We start from the raw sequence: 15,852 nt of genomic DNA on the forward strand, positions 1-15,852 counted from the left end.
TGAATTCCAGGTCAGCCTGGGCTAAAGTGAGACCCTACCTCGAAAAACCAAAAAAAAAAAAAAAAAAAAAAGGATCTAATTCTTTTCATGCTAACTACCTCAGAGCTCCCAATATCTTTTCCGCCTTCCCTCCCTTTAAAAAAAATCAGCCACATAACCTCCCAAAATATAACTTTGAACATAGCAATTATTTACAAACAAATTTTATGGATAAGTAGATGAGCTGCACACCAAATACCACACATATCTGTTACAGATGATTCCACAACTGCCACCACTCCTTCCTACAAGCACTTGAGCAGCTGGCTTCAGTGTTCTGGCCCCACTGTAACACTCTGACCTAAAATCTTAAAAATGCACACAGAAATATAAACCTTGAGCTCAGAAGATAACAATGACAACTGACTGTTGGCCTAGAGTTATTACTTGCAACATCCTTTAACTTGCATCAACCTCTTGCTAAGAACTGAACACTTCTCTGTCCCCACAAGCCTGACCTTGTGGCAGAAAAGAAAGAAGTGGTAAGTGAGTAGACCAAATTAAAGCTGAGGTGAGCTAGGTAAGTCAAAGAGTCACTGTACAGCGAAGAACACCAATGGAGAGGAACAGAGCTAATGCTGCTCAGCTAATCACAACTCAGTACTGAATACATAATGATCTGTGAACAGCTCACCATGGAGGGTGGAAGAAGGTTGGTGACAACACAGTATAACCCTCCTCCCATTAAAGTCTAAGATTTCCGATGTGGCCCTGGTATTGGATATAGCTAGCTCTTAGTAGACTCTAAAACTAACATCCCTTGTTAAGTGTGATTTTTTTGCACCAAAACATAGCTGGGACTAAAAGGGTATGTTTTTATGTCCTTTGAGAGGAATAACTATAGCAGCAACACCTAACAGTATGATGTTAAATGGAAGTGTGTTAGGGTTAACAAGCCCACTGGGAGTTCAAAGCGTATCTTTCCCTGATGCTATGTACAGTTCTCATCAAAGAACACAAGCTTGCAACAACTGCCCCTCTTTGCATTCTCCTGTAAAATCAGTTTTCTTTCTTTACTCACTCACTCCCATCAGCATGCAAGCATCACTGAAAAACAAAGCTCTTCCTTGACCTCGCTTCCTTCTTTAATTCCCACCTTCTTTCTCTGTTCTATTACAAAATTATCTTCACATTTTAAAAAATGAGTATTTGAGGCCTGATTTTCCTCTTCTACTCTTCTCTCTAGTCAGCCTTCCCTCTTTACCACTCCATCAAAACAGCTCACAATAACCTCCCCATTGCCAAATCAAATGATCATTTCCATCAGTCCATTTCCTGCAATGGTTTACTTAGCTCCTAGTGTCCAGTGTCCATAGCCTTTTCTACTCCATTGGGTTTCCTCAACCTGGAAACACTGGAGTGCACCTGTGGTGGTTTGATTCAGGTGTTCCCCATAAACTTAGGTGTTCTGAATGCTAGGTTCCCAGCTGATAGAGATTTGGGAATTAATGCCTCCTGGAGGGAGTATATTTTGGGGGGTGGGCTTATGGGCTTTATAGCCAGTTTCCCCATGCCAGTGTTTGGCACACTCTCCTGTTGCTGTGGTCCACCTTATGTTGGCCAGGGGGTGATGTCCACCCTCTGCTCATGCTATCGTTTTCCCCTGCCATTGTGGAGCTTCCCCTCAAGCCTGTAAGCCAAAATAAACCTCTTTTGCCCAGAAGCTGCTCTTAGTTGGGTGATTTCTACCAGCAATGTGAAGCAGACTACAACAGCACCTAAGACTAACCTGAAGATCTCTTTAATTCTTTACTCCCCAGGAGGTCTCATGCAGGCTAATGACTAAAAGATATTCACATGCCAATACCTCCTAATGTAGTGCCATTCCAGATGTTTTCCGAGTTCAAATTTCATTTATCACTGCCATGAAAAAAAATCTTGATTTAGTGTTCTGTTCTCAATATTTCTTTCTAATTTGTAGTAAACAGAAATTCTATTCTTTTAGTCTCTCAGACCAAAAAACTCAACACTCATCCTGACTTCTAGCTTCTCTCTTACTCTGCATTCAAAGTGGTAGCAAATCCTATTGACTTCTTCTGCAAAATATATTCTGACAGCAGCTGTCATTAACTGCACAATTTTGGACTCATCAGCATTTTGTCATGGATGATGGAAAAGGGCAAAAAAGACGTAAAAATAGAAGAGACACTATTTGGAAAGAAGGGGTTCAGTGGAAGGGAGAGGGGGAGAAGGGACAAAAGAAGATACTGGGAAGGGATTATGAATAAAATACACTGCATATACATATGAAAACTATCAATAAAAAGTTACAGAGGGCTGGAGAGATGACTTAGTGGTTAAGCGCTTGCCTGTGAAGCCTAAGGACCCCGGTTCAAGGCTCGATTCCCCAGGACCCACGTTAGCCAGATGCACAAGAGGGCACATGTGTCTGGAGTTTGTTTACAGTGCCTGGAGGCCCTGGCGTGCCCATTCTCTCTCACTCTGTCTCTCTGCCTCTTTCTCTGTCTGTCACTTTCAAATAAATAAATAAACATAAAATAAAAAGAATTTTTTAAAGTTACAGATATATATCCTGAATTCAATCTATGGCTCACCTGTACCACCACATGATTCCAGCTACCATTATATCTAGGCTGGACAATACAACTGTCTCTGGATGCTTCATACTCTTTCCAACTATGTTGAAATACTCTTCTCAACAGGCCAGGTGATTCTCTTAACATACTGGTGAGACTGTGATTTTCACTGTTCAAAAGTCTCATGCTGGAGATGGAGCTCCTTCACAGAGGAACAACTAAGCCAAGATGGAGTTGACAGAAGGAAGCCAAAGAGGCAGACAAACACAGCAGCAGGAAGAAAGGGCCAAGCGATGCTGCATGCCTGTGCCTGCATGCTCAGGGAAGAGCCCAGCAAGCATGAGTAATTATCAAAGGTGCTACAGGAGTTCTCCATAGTGTGGACAATTTCTACACCCCTATCTGATTCATATAATCAGTGAACACTAATGTGACAACTATAAGTATGTGGAACATTTGTGAAGTTATTTTCAGGCAATGTTAAGACAGGACTTTAGAAAGTTTCAGCCCGGGGCCTGGAGAGACGGCTTAGTGATTAAGGCACTTGACTGCAAAACCAAAGGACCCAGGTTCAATTCCCCAGGACCCACATAAGCCAGATGCACAAGGTGGTGCATACATCTGGAGTTCATCTGCATTGGCTAAAGGCCTTGGTGTGTCCGTTCTCTCTCTCTCTCTCTCTCCTTCTCTCTCTTTCTCTCTCAAATAAATAAATAAAAATAAAAATATTTAAAAAGCTTCAACCCAAATGTTTTTCCTAATTCAAATTTCTTTTATCCAATACCATGAAAAAAACCCAAGTCTTGACATTTGTGTACATGCCTCGATTTGCCATAGGACTCAAAGAGGTTGGGGGAGAGAGTTGGAGAAATGATAATTAATCAAATTCAATTCATTCCTTCTTCACTTCACTTTATAAAGGTAAACTACCTACCAATAAATAAACAGCCATCTTTCGCTACTAGTGCAAAGTGTTGATCTGTAAATTAAAATGGTAATGCCCAAACTTAGTATGTTAAGCTGAATGGTTTGTAGATGGATAGATACATTTGTATGTGTGTGTGTGTATATAATATATATATACATATATGTATATGTGTGTGTGTGTTTGTATGTATATATATGTGTGTATATATACATGCATATGTATTTGAAATAAAACAAAAGAAATGACAAGTAGGATTTTAAAAATCAAAAGAACTCTTGTTCTTATAAGGTAAGAGAAAAAAACAATATATTTAGCACTTGGGCCTATCTGAAGTGCTAGTTATTTTAGTCTACACTCTTCATTTTAGCTTTTGCCCTGTTTTAGTTTGTACAATATATTTTTACTCTACCAGCTATTTTAGATCAAACATTCTCTTTAAAACTCTCTGATGGTTCCTAATTTGTTCCTTTTCAAACTGTTGATCCTAGAAATAATATAAATTTGTGTTTGTTGGCAAAGGTCTGGATGTACAAAACCAGTCATAATAAATAAAATGTTGGTCCCAAGACCAATATAAATTTGTGTTTATCAGCAACGGGCTAATATACAAAGCCAAAGTCAGAATAAAAGAACTTACATTATAAAGGGAAGTTGTTCTACTAGGAAACAGAAAAGGTGCTTTATGATCTCCAATTTCCAAGTCTCTCTTTTAAAAAGTCTTCTATCAGCACAAATTAAATACACAAAATAATGGGTTTCACTGTGACATTTAAAATTATGGAATGCTTCATAAATCCACGTGTTACCCTAATGCAGGAGCCATGCTAATCATCTCTGTGTTATTTCAAGTTCGGCATATGTGCTGTTGAATTGAGCACCTACTGTATGCTCTCCATTTGGCCCTGAAAGAGTAAAGATAACTAGAGGTGGTGATGTAGCTCAGTGGCAAAGGACTTGCCTAGCATGCACAAGGTCGCAGGTTCCATTCCCAGCACTGCAAAAACAAAAGAGAAAAGAGAGTGAAGAAAATTCAGCACTCTCTCACACTCTCTCTTTCTCTCTCTCTCTCGCACTGGAAATGCTAGAAATTCTTAAAGACTTAAGAATTTATCTTAGCTGTCACTGACTCTCTTTGCTGCTGTCAACTAATCTTCCCTGTGAAGCACAGCCGCTAAGAAAACATACCTCCATATAAAGCTGAACTTACAAACCTACAGGAGGGAAGCAGAAGTTAAAACATCCTTGTCCCACCCCAGACAATGACTCTGTGTGCTTTTGTAGCTGAAGTTCCAATAGTTACTTGAGCAATTTACAATTATTGTAGCATCAGAGCTGGCGTCTCTAGCAATCTTTCCTATAAACTAGAAATGAGAAGTGAGCAGAATAATTTGATTTTTTTGTTAACTCTTAGTCAAATCTTCTCTTGGAAAGATACAGAGAATGAGCTGACTGATCTGTGACTGTGTACTGTCAGCCTTTCTGTCAACTGCCTTAGTGCGTCTCCCTAGCATTAGCCATAAATATGTGTCCTTCCCTGTTCAAGTTAAGAGTGTATTGGTAACTTCAACTGACAAGACTCTGAGTCTGGCAATTTCCTAGACCTAAGCTTTTCTTCTTTTTTTTTTTAAAAAAAAAATTATATATTTATTTGAGAGCGACAGACACAGAGAGAAAGAGAGAGGGAGAGAGAAAGAATGGGCGCACCAGGGCTTCCAGCCTCTGCAAACGAACTCCAGACGCATACGCCCCCTTGTGCATCTGGCTAACGTGGGACCTGGGGAACCGAGCCTCGAACCGGGGTCCTTAGGCTTCACAGGCAAGCGCTTAACCACTAAGCCATCTCTCCAGCCTAGCTTTTCTTCTTAATAGCAGCTGTTCCTCCATCTTCTACTCTTTTAGAAGTGACAGGTAGACATACTGTGCTGAATAGAGGCCAACCTCAGGCTATTCTATCAGGGAAACCTTCTTCCTTTCTTAGGGACATTTCTCTTGTCAACAAACAAGCCTTTATCTGAATATGACTATTACCACCCAGATAAGATAAAAGCCAACACAGAGGGACTCTACCTTCAGCTGAGTGACATTCTGGCTAGAGTGATTCCTCAAATTAATAAACAATCAGCCTAGGTCTAGAAATTGTTCATGGTTATAAATACAAACATCTTCTGTAAAGAAGGAAGTCAAAATTAAAATATTAAACTGTGAAAAAGTTTTTCTAAGACATATTAACTCCCAAATCATGTTCAATAGAAAGAATTTATTTTTACAAAATGAGAAAAGATGCATAGAAGAGTCAAGTATCTTGTCTATAGTTACTCAGAAAGAGTGACAGAGTTCACCCTAAACACTAAAGATGTATCATGCATTATTAACTATGAATTAAGTCTAAAACAAGTTAGATGCACATGTGTGTGAAAACAGAGTAAAACAGAGACGCTACCCTCGTGGAGCTTACAGTCCAGGGGTGAGTCAGACTACTGAGAAGTCACTCTAAAAACACAGCAGCTGATAACACTATCAAAGGGCAGAGTTCTCTGAGAGCAAAGGCCAGGAAGGTATGACCCAACTACAGGCTCACGTGGAGTTCATTGCTTTTGGGGAACTTTCAAACCAACAACAGACTATCTGGATGCTGATGTGGTGGTGTACACCTGTAATCCCCAGTTACGTTGAGGCTAAAGCAGGAGAATCACAAAATTTGAGGCCATCGTAGGAAATACAGTAAGCTCAGGGTCAGCCTGGGCAAGTTAGCAAGACCCTGTCTCAGAATAAATTTTTTTCTTTTTTTTTAATGTTTTTATTAGCATTTTCCATGATTACTAAAAAAATCCCATGGTAATTCCCTCCCTCCCCATCCCCCACGCTTTCCACTTTGAAATTCCATTCTCCATCATATTACCTCCCCATCACAATCATTGTACTTACATATATACAATATCAACCTATTAAGTACCCTCCTCCCTTCCTTTCTCTTCCCTTTATGTCTCCTTTTTAACTTACTGGCCTCTGCTACTAAGTACTTTCATTCTCACACAGAAGCCCAATCATCTGTAGCTAGGATCCACATATGAGAGAGAACATGTGGCGCTTGGCTTTCTGGGCCTGGGTTACCTCACTTCGTATAATACTTTCCAGGTCCATCCATTTTTCTGCAAATTTCATAACTTGTCTCAGAATAAATTTTAAAGATGGATGAGTTACTGCTCATTGATAGAGCACTTACCTAGCATCCTCTGGGCACAGGGTTCAATCCCCAGCACAGAAAAATAACAGTAAAATTGACTAGAATACTAAGGTGTGAAGGAGAAGATCACTAAGAGGGGAAGTGTCTATGCTGGAGAGAAAACAAATTATAAAACCAAGGACTACAACATGGACGCATAGGTGCTCATTAAATCAACAGACATGGAGCAGAAAAACCAGAAAGGCACCAAGCATGGTGGCACACGCCTTTAATCCCAGCACTCAGGAGGCAGAGGTAGAAGGCTCGCCTTGACTTGGTGACTAGCCTGAGACTACAGAGTGAATTCCAGGTCAGCCTGGGCTAGAGTGAGACCCTACCTTGAATAACAAAAACTAAAAAAGAGAGACAGAGAGAAGAACCAGAAAGGACCCCAACTACACTGGGTATTGGGACAAGAAGGTATGAGAAAAACGTAAAACATGCCCAAAGCTCACTTTAAATATCAGGATAAATTCCAAATTGATTGAGCATTTCAGCATATAAACAGAAACCATAAACAAGAAAACACTGATGAGAAGAGGGCAGTGGGGGAGAAGAATGACTTTCTAACATGATTCCAAATTCAAAAGCCATTAATGAAAAGGCAGATATATTTGAGCTCCTGGAAACAAAAGTATTCTAAATGGACAAAGAATACCAGTAGCAATGTCCAAGATGACAGGCAAGCTCAATGAATGCCTGACGAGCCTGTCATAAAGAGCTAATGTATCTAAAACAGAAACAGCAGAAAATCCTAAAGAAGAAACAACCTAAAACTTGATCAGAAAAGAAATGCAAATGACTTCTGAGTATATGAAAAAACTTCATTCCTGATAAAAGCAACGCAAATTAAACTAAAATACAATTTTTCACCAAACAGACTGGCAGAAATCAATAGTGTTTTTTAATATATTTTATTCATTTATTTGAGAGTGAGAAAGAGAGAGAGAGAAAGAGAGAATGGGTGCACCAGGACCTCCAGCCACTGCAAACGAACTCCAGACATGTACGCCTCATTGTGCATCTGGTTTACATGGAGAGTCAAACAGGGGTCCTTTGGCTTTGCAGGCAAACGCCTTAACTGCTAAGCCACCTCTCCAGCCCAATAGTATTATTTTTAAGGTTGTCATTTTGTCTTCTCACCTCCATTGTTTTTAATGAGAAGTCAATGGAAACTCAAATTATTTGTACCTAACATCATTGTTTTCTGATCACCAAGAATTTCTCTTTTCTTTTTCTTTTTTCAGTTCTCTGTTTTCAAGGCAGAGTCTCACTATAGCCCAGATTGGCCTCAACTCTTGTGATCCTCCTAGCTCAGCCTCCTAAGTGCTGGGACCAAAGACCTGCATTACTGGCTCACAGTTTCTTTTCTTTTTCATCCCAGCCCACATTTTTTTCATTCATTTTGACTATGATGTGCCTTGTCTATTTTGTCCTTGCATATTTATCCCAATTGAGATGGTACAGCTTCCTGAGTCTATGAGCTTCTCTTCACTGTGTCTCTATATGGCAGATTTCTCTACGTTGGCATTATTTCAACAAGCGGTTTCCTGCTCTCTCCTTTTCCTCACCTGTCTTCCAGTGACTGTATTTTGCTGTATATTTGATTCTGTCCCATAACGTCAAGGCTCCTGTTTCCATTCCTCCAGGAATCAATCCCCACCCTGTATCTGCCAGCTTCTTCCCTCCAGTCTTTACCTTTTGTACAGAGCGCTTTAGGTGTTATCTGTGGGAAGATCAGGTCCACAGGGGCTAGACAGCCATTAATAAAACTATCTGACTAAATGTAGACATTTTTTTGTTTTTTGTTTTTGTTTTAAGAAGTGAAATAAAAACATTATTTGTAAAAAAAAAAATAATATGAAGAAATTTCAATGGCAAAAAAATAAAAAATAAAAAAAATAAAACTAAAATTTGATGGAAATCTAATGATATGTTAATACATTATTGATCAGCTGGGGAGATGGCTCAACAGACAGATGCTCTTACAGCACAAGTGTGAGGGCCTGTTTTTACCCTCAGTTTGACTCTCTAACACCCACATAGGAAGCTGGGCATGGCCATACATACCTGTAACTCCAGGCTTGTGAAAAAACACACCAGAGAATCACAGGGACTCCCTGTATAGTCAGTCTGGTCAAAAAACAAGAGCAGCTCTAGATTCAGTAAGAGAAAATATCTCAAGGAAATAGATGAGAATGAGTAATAAAGGAAGACACCCCGATGTTCTATTCTGGCCTCACACCCACATATACGTGAACCATATAACCATATATACACCATTGCATGTGTTATTTTATATATATATATGGAACAACCACTTTCATATACTCCTACTAAGTTAATAAACTGGTATAAGCTTTACTTAGGGCATTTTGGTGACAGCTAAAACAAATATAATTGTTTTAGGTATTTTCTTCAAGACATGCAAAATTAAATAATAAGGTTACTTACTGACATATTGTTTGTAGTAGAAAAGATTAGGGACACTGTCCAATAACATAATTAAAATTTAATAAATTATGGTTCAGTTATAAATACTACACAATCTTTCAAAAGAACAAGAGTGCTCTTTTGTGCTTCAATGGAAAAAGTGAGTTCCAGTAAGTCAAAGGTAAAGAGCAAAACAATGCATGATACATGTTACTATTTATATAAAGGGGAGCAAACACTGAATAGCTGTTCTAAAAGAAAGTGGTAGTAGTGTTGCTCTGGAAAGAGAGAAGGAAAGGAAAGTGTTATAATTTGGGTGAATTCAGGAAATGATGGGAAAGTAACTGAACAAAATAAACACATTATCCATTCAAAAACTTTTTTTAATTTTTTTCTGTTTTATTTATTTATTTGAGAGGGACAGACAGAGAGAGAATGAGGCTGAGCGAGAGAGAGAGAGAGAGAGAATGGGCGCGCCAGGGCCTCCAGCCACTGCAAACGGAACTCCAGACGCGTGCGCCCCCTTGTGCATCTGGCTAACATGGGTCCTAGGGAATTGAGCCTTGAACCGGTGTCCTTAGGCTTCACAGGCAAGCGCTTAACTGCTAAGCCATCTCTCCAGCCCCATTCAAAAACTTTTAAGGTATTTAAAATTTTAAATTCTCACAATGTGTGCTCACTTAATCATCCATTCACTCATCAAGCAAGTCCTGAGCATACAAGGCACCAGCTAGGAGAGGGAATAGAGATCTTAGGACATACAATGCAATATGAGTCTTCAGGGACTTTAAAGGTGATTTTACCTAGAAAGACAATTTAATAAAATATTATGTTTATGTCAAGAGTATTGACAAAGGTTCCACAATGCTTTGGGAACAATTTGCTTATGACCGTTATTTCAGGCAATAGAGTTGAGTCTCAAACTACCAAGAAAGTAAAAGAAAGTTTGTTAAAAGGACATGAAGTATGTCCTAGAAGCTCAATTCCAAGGTGCTAGCCCCTGTGGGTTCTCTCGTTACTTCTGCTATGTTTGCACTTGTGCTAGCCGGTGCAGACTCTTCTTGTTCCCTCTGCCTTAACGGTCCTTGGGCTAGCCCGTGCGGGTTCTCTCGTTAACTCTGCTGTGTCTGTGCTTTACTTTTTCAATATCTACTACTGTGATTTAAAATTCTTTTGACTAGATAATATAAGAAAAATATCCTCAAAAACTTATATGCCACTGACCAGTCATTTATAAAGAAATAAATCTAAGTACTAACTCCGAGTCCCAGGGAATAGTTCTGCTTAGTCACTCACATGCCTCCCATAGTTCTCAGCAACAAATATGTGGATGGTTCTACAGATACATTAAAATATCTGAAAAAAAAGAAAACTTTATTTGGGGGGGGGGGACGGGAGTCAAGGTAGATTCTTTTTCTAGCCCAGGCTGTCCTGAAACTCTATAGTCGTAGGCTGGCTTGAACTCACAGTGAACCTCCTACCTCTGCCTCCAATTTACTAGGATTAAAGGTGTGCAGCACAATGTCTGGCTAAGAAAACTCTTTTTTGAAGAAGAAAAATGAGTCATTTTTACATTATCAAAAACAACACACTTCAAATGTAGGGTTCTGCATGGTTTGTCTCTTACTACATAAAGAAGGCTTTAAAATCTGAGGCAGCTGAGCCTTAGGCAACATCTGTCTACTTCCTTCATGTTGAGAACAAGTGTGCAAGGGTATACACCTCATCTACATGTCACTGAGGAAACAGAGCAGCATACCCAAGATTTCAGAACAAGGGTGCCGCTTCACACAGAAAAGTGAGAAACACAACTCTAGCTCTTCTTCGTGGGCTGCTCTGTAGCAGTTTCCTACATGCTCTATATGCTTATGCATAACAAGGTCTTTTCTAAGTATAAAAGTTATCAATACATTTTTTTTTTAAAAGCAAGGTCTTTTCTACTTGATATGGCTGCTTCTGAAAGAAACATGAATGTGGTCTAAATACCTGTATTTTTTTTTTTCCATTTTTTTGAGGCAAGGCAAACAGACTACTTTTTTTTATGTGAGAGAACAAGAATGAGAGAGTGAGGGAGAAAAAATGGTGCACCACGGCCTCCAGCCACACATGTGTGGCCTTGCATGCTTGTGTCACCTTGTGTGTCACCTTGTACGTCTGGCTTACAAGGAGAGTCAACATGGGTCCTTAGGGTTCGCAGTCAAGTGCCTTCATTGCTAACCATCTCTATAGCCCTAAATACCTATGCTATTTAACAAAATAATAAAGTTCCTTTTAAATGTAGCAAGATTGGGCTATAGTGATGACTCAGCAGTTAAGGACACTTGCTTGCAAAGCCTGCCAGTCAAGGTTCAAATCTCCAGTACCCACATAAAGCCAGATGTACAAATTGGTACGTGCATCTAAAGTTTGTTTGCAGTAGCAAGAGGCCCTGGAATGTCCATATTCACACTCTCTCTTCTCACAAATAAATAAATAAAATTATTTAAAGATGAAAAAGGACATGGATCAATGGAACAGAATAGAAGATCTAGGTCTCAGTTCAAGTCAATAGAGCTACCTGATCTTTGACAAAGGGACCAAAAACACACACTGGGAAAAAAAGAGCATTTTCAACAAATGGTGCTAAAAAGTTGGACAACCACATGTAGAAAACTGAATCTAGACCCACTTCTCTCATTCTACACAAAAATCAACTCCAGATGAATTAAGGACCTAAATTTAAGACCTGAAACTGTATAATGACTAGAAGAAAAATTAGGAATAGTCTGAGATACAGGCATACATAAAGACTTTCTGAATAAAACCCCAGTAGCCCAGGAAATTAGACAAACTCTCAACCACTGGGACTTCATCAAGACAAGCAAACTACCAACAGAGTCCATAGACAACCTAAAGAGAAAATCTTTGCCAACTATTCCTCTGACAGAGATCTAACATCTAGAATTCAAGAAACTAAGCAATAAAAAAAATCAAGCAATCAAATCAAAAAATGGAAAAGAGAATTGAACAGAGTTCTCAAAGGAAGAAATGCAAATGACCAGTAATAAACATTTAAAGACATGTTCAACGTCTTTAGTCATCAGGGAAATGCAAATTAAAATGACTTTAAGATTCCACCTCAATCTAGTCATGATGGCATTAATCATCAAAACAATAGAATGAGAACAAGTGCTGGTGAGGCTATGGGCAAAATGGAACCCTTATCCACTGCTGGTGGGAGTGGAAACTTGTAAAACCACAATGGAAATCAGTATGGAGGCTCCTGAAAAAGATGAAAATAGATCTACCATCTGACTGAACTATACCATTCTTAGGCATAGGCATATATGCTTAAGACTCCACCCTTTACTACAGAGATACTTGCTCAGCCATGTCTGTTGCTACTTTATTCACAATAGTTAGGAACTGGAATCAGCCTGGATGTCCATGCTGATGCCCATAATGAAAATGCAGCACATGTACATAATGGAGTTCTACTTAGCAATAAGGAAAAAATGAACTAGTGAAATTCACAGGAAAATGGATAGACTTGGAAAAAAAAATCTTTCTAAGTATGTTCACTCAAGCTCAGATAGACACACCACATGTTCTCTCATATGTGGTTCCTAACTTAGCTAGAGTCAAGTTTAAACAGTAGTAAACATCAGGAGTAGGGACACAGAACTAAAATGAGTCTAGGAGCAAGTGGAAATAGACAAAGATGAGAGGAGAGGGTACTTGACAGGCTAGGTGAGAGACAAAATGTAAGAGATAGAAGAGGAATCAAGGGTGGAGAGATTGCACATAACTAAATACATGAAACTACCATAGAAACTTTCCTCCCAGATACCATTCTACTAGATATAAACATCAAGAAGACAGGGATAGGCTGGAGTGATGGCTTAGTGTTTAAGGTGCTTGCCTGTGAAGCCTAAGGGCCCATGTTCAACACCCCAGTACTCACGTAAGCCAGATGAACATGGTAGCACATGTGTCTGGAGTTCATTTGCAGTGGCAAGAGACACTGGCATGCCCATTCTCTCTCCCTCTCTCTCTCTCTCTCCTTCTCTCTTTCTCTCTCAAATAAATAAAATGTTTTTTAAAAAGAGAGAGGAGGCTGGGTGTGGTGGCGCATGCCCTCAGCACTCTGGAGGCAGAGGTAGGAGGATCGCCATGAGTTCGAGGCCACCCTGAGACTACATAGTGAATTCCAGGTCAGCCTGAGCTAGAGTGAAACCCTACCTCAAAAAAAAAAGGGAGAGGAGTGATGGTCCAGTTCAAAGTACCCTGTTGAAACATGAGAAAGCTTAATCTTAAAACCATGGGCTCAGGCTGATAAATCCCAGGGCAAGAAATGGGGTAACTCCCACAATAAGCTGTTGGTCAGGGAGACCCATGAGGTCCCAAAAGCAACATAGGCCAAAGCACTTGGTTACCCACTAGAGCTAAAAGGTAAGACTTGTTGCTGAAGACAACATAAGCTATAGTCACAGGGCATCAAGAGAGACCACACTAAAACTGAGAGGGAGGACAGTTCCCTCCTGGCTAGCCCTCATAGTGCTATAAAGTGCTAGGGGAGCTGCTGAGGGTATGATCAACAACAGCCTGAATAAAGCAGGAATTCCTGCAAGCTACAAAAGTAACCAGCCAGACAAGAAGTACCCACTTGTGCAATAGCAGCACATAGTCTATGTGGGTAACCAACAGCTCCTGGATTGGTCATGAGGCCTGCTCAATGGAAGAGAACTCATACCTGGTACTGGAACCAAATCAGAATTCCATAAATAGGAAACATGTAGACTCCAGAGAGAAGCCCCCACTATCCTTGCTAAGAAGAGTGGGTACACACATCAAAAAGTCTCACAAATAACCATGTTTATCTCCCTTAATGTAAACTGATCTCACTGGTATAGAATACTGGGGAGATCCAAGATCCACCACTATGCTAAGAAAAGATAACCAACCACCTACCACCAGATGCATCCCCTCCATCACATCTTCAGAGGCCCAGGAGAAATTGCAGAGGAAGCAGCAACACAAGTACTGCTCTCACTGCTAGTCTGACAACCAGCTCCAGAGAGCTTAACACTAAATCAGACTGCTAACACACCCACCAAAGCTCAGGGAACACTGTGGAAGACGGGGTGAGAAGAATGTACACAAGATGGGTAGGAGTATCTGGAGGCACACCATCCTCCCCCACCCTGATGTCTCAAATGAAATTAAATAAACGAAGCGAGAATGAAGAGGTTATCACCTTTAATGTCCTAAGGTTAGTAGTTTGGTACACACCACTACCTTTTATGAATAGAGTAAAAACTAGAGACAAAAACTATGAGCAAGATCCCAAATATTCCTACTAGCAAGCAGGTCAAAAATCAGTACAGTAATCCAGGTGCGGTAGTGCATACCTTTATTCCCAGCACTTGGGAGACAGCGGGACAGGATCACCATGAGTTCAAGGCTAGCCTGAAGCTACAGAATGAAGTTCATGTCAGCCTGGGCTTAAAAAAAAAAAAAAAAAAAAAAAGCAACAGTAACAAAAATTTAGAATAGCAAATTTCAAAAGAAAACAAAAAAGAGAGTTTCTGTTGTGGGTTCACTTATTTTAATACTTAATTTAATTAATTTATTTATTTACAAGGGGAGATATTATTTTTTTTTAATTTACTTATTTGAAAGCAACAGACAGAGGGGCAGAGAGAGAGAGAGAGAGAACGGGTGCACCGCACCAGGGCCTCCAGCCACTGCAGACAAACTCCAGATGCATGCACCCCCTTGTACATCTGGCTAATGTGGGTCCTGGGGAATCGAGCTTTGAACCAGGGTCCTTAGGCTTCACAGGCAAGCACTTAACTGCTAAGCCATCTCTCCAGCCTGGGAGATATTATTTATGTGGATACTGGGGACTTGAGCCTGGGGCATAAGGCTTTGGAAGCAAGTGTCTTTACTATAAGCCATCTCCCCAGCCCCAGGCTTTATTTATTTTAAAAAACATTCAAATCCTAACAATTCTATATAGTTAAAAAGGAGCAAATGTGGCTGGAGAAATGGCTTAAGGGTTAAGGTGCTTGCCTGTGAAGCCCAATGATCCATGTTTAACTCTCCAGATTCCACATAAGCCAGACACACAAGGTGACACAAGCAAGCAAGGTCGCACATGCTAACTAGGTGGCTTAAGCATCTGTAGTTCAATTTCAGTGGCTGACGTCCTGACATGCTAGTTCTCTCTCTCTCCCTCCCTCACTCCCCCTCCCCCGTAATTTCTCTCTCTCCTAAGAAAAAGAAAGAGCAAACAGAGGCAGGTATTGTGGCGCATGCCTTTAATCACAGCACTTGAGAGGCAGAGATAGGTGGAGTGCTATGAGTTCAAAGCTAGCCTATGGCTACAGAGTGAGTTCCAGACATCCTGGACTAAAGTGAGACCCTACCTGAAAAAAAGAAGAAATCAGGGCTGGAGAGATGGCTTAGCAGGTAAGCGCTTGCCTGTGAAGCCTAAGGACCCCGGTTCGAGGCTCGATTCCCCAGGACCCACGTTAGCCAGATGCACAAGGGGGCGCATGCATCTGGAGTTTGTTTGCAATGGCTGGAAGCCCTGGCGCGCCCGTTCTCAATCTCTCTCTCTCTCTCTCTCTTTCTCTCTGTCACTCTCAAATAAATAAATAAAAAATGAACAAAAAAAATTTTTAAAAAATCAAAAAGCAACAACAACA

At 40.2% G+C, this 15,852-nt stretch overlaps 1 protein-coding gene and 1 non-coding gene across 2 annotated transcripts in view; both read right to left on the minus strand.

Annotated features, from left to right (window-relative positions):
• Positions 1-15,852, minus strand: part of Babam2 (BRISC and BRCA1 A complex member 2) — a 442,166-nt gene that overhangs the window by 276,347 nt on the left and 149,967 nt on the right. The window lies entirely within an intron of this gene.
• Positions 4,276-4,382, minus strand: LOC123461155. The gene has a single exon (XR_006637472.1). It is a non-coding gene; the product is annotated as a U6 spliceosomal RNA (small nuclear RNA).

Source organism: Jaculus jaculus, chromosome 5 (genome assembly GCF_020740685.1).
Source record: "Jaculus jaculus isolate mJacJac1 chromosome 5, mJacJac1.mat.Y.cur, whole genome shotgun sequence".
Lineage (NCBI taxonomy): Eukaryota > Metazoa > Chordata > Mammalia > Rodentia > Dipodidae > Jaculus > Jaculus jaculus.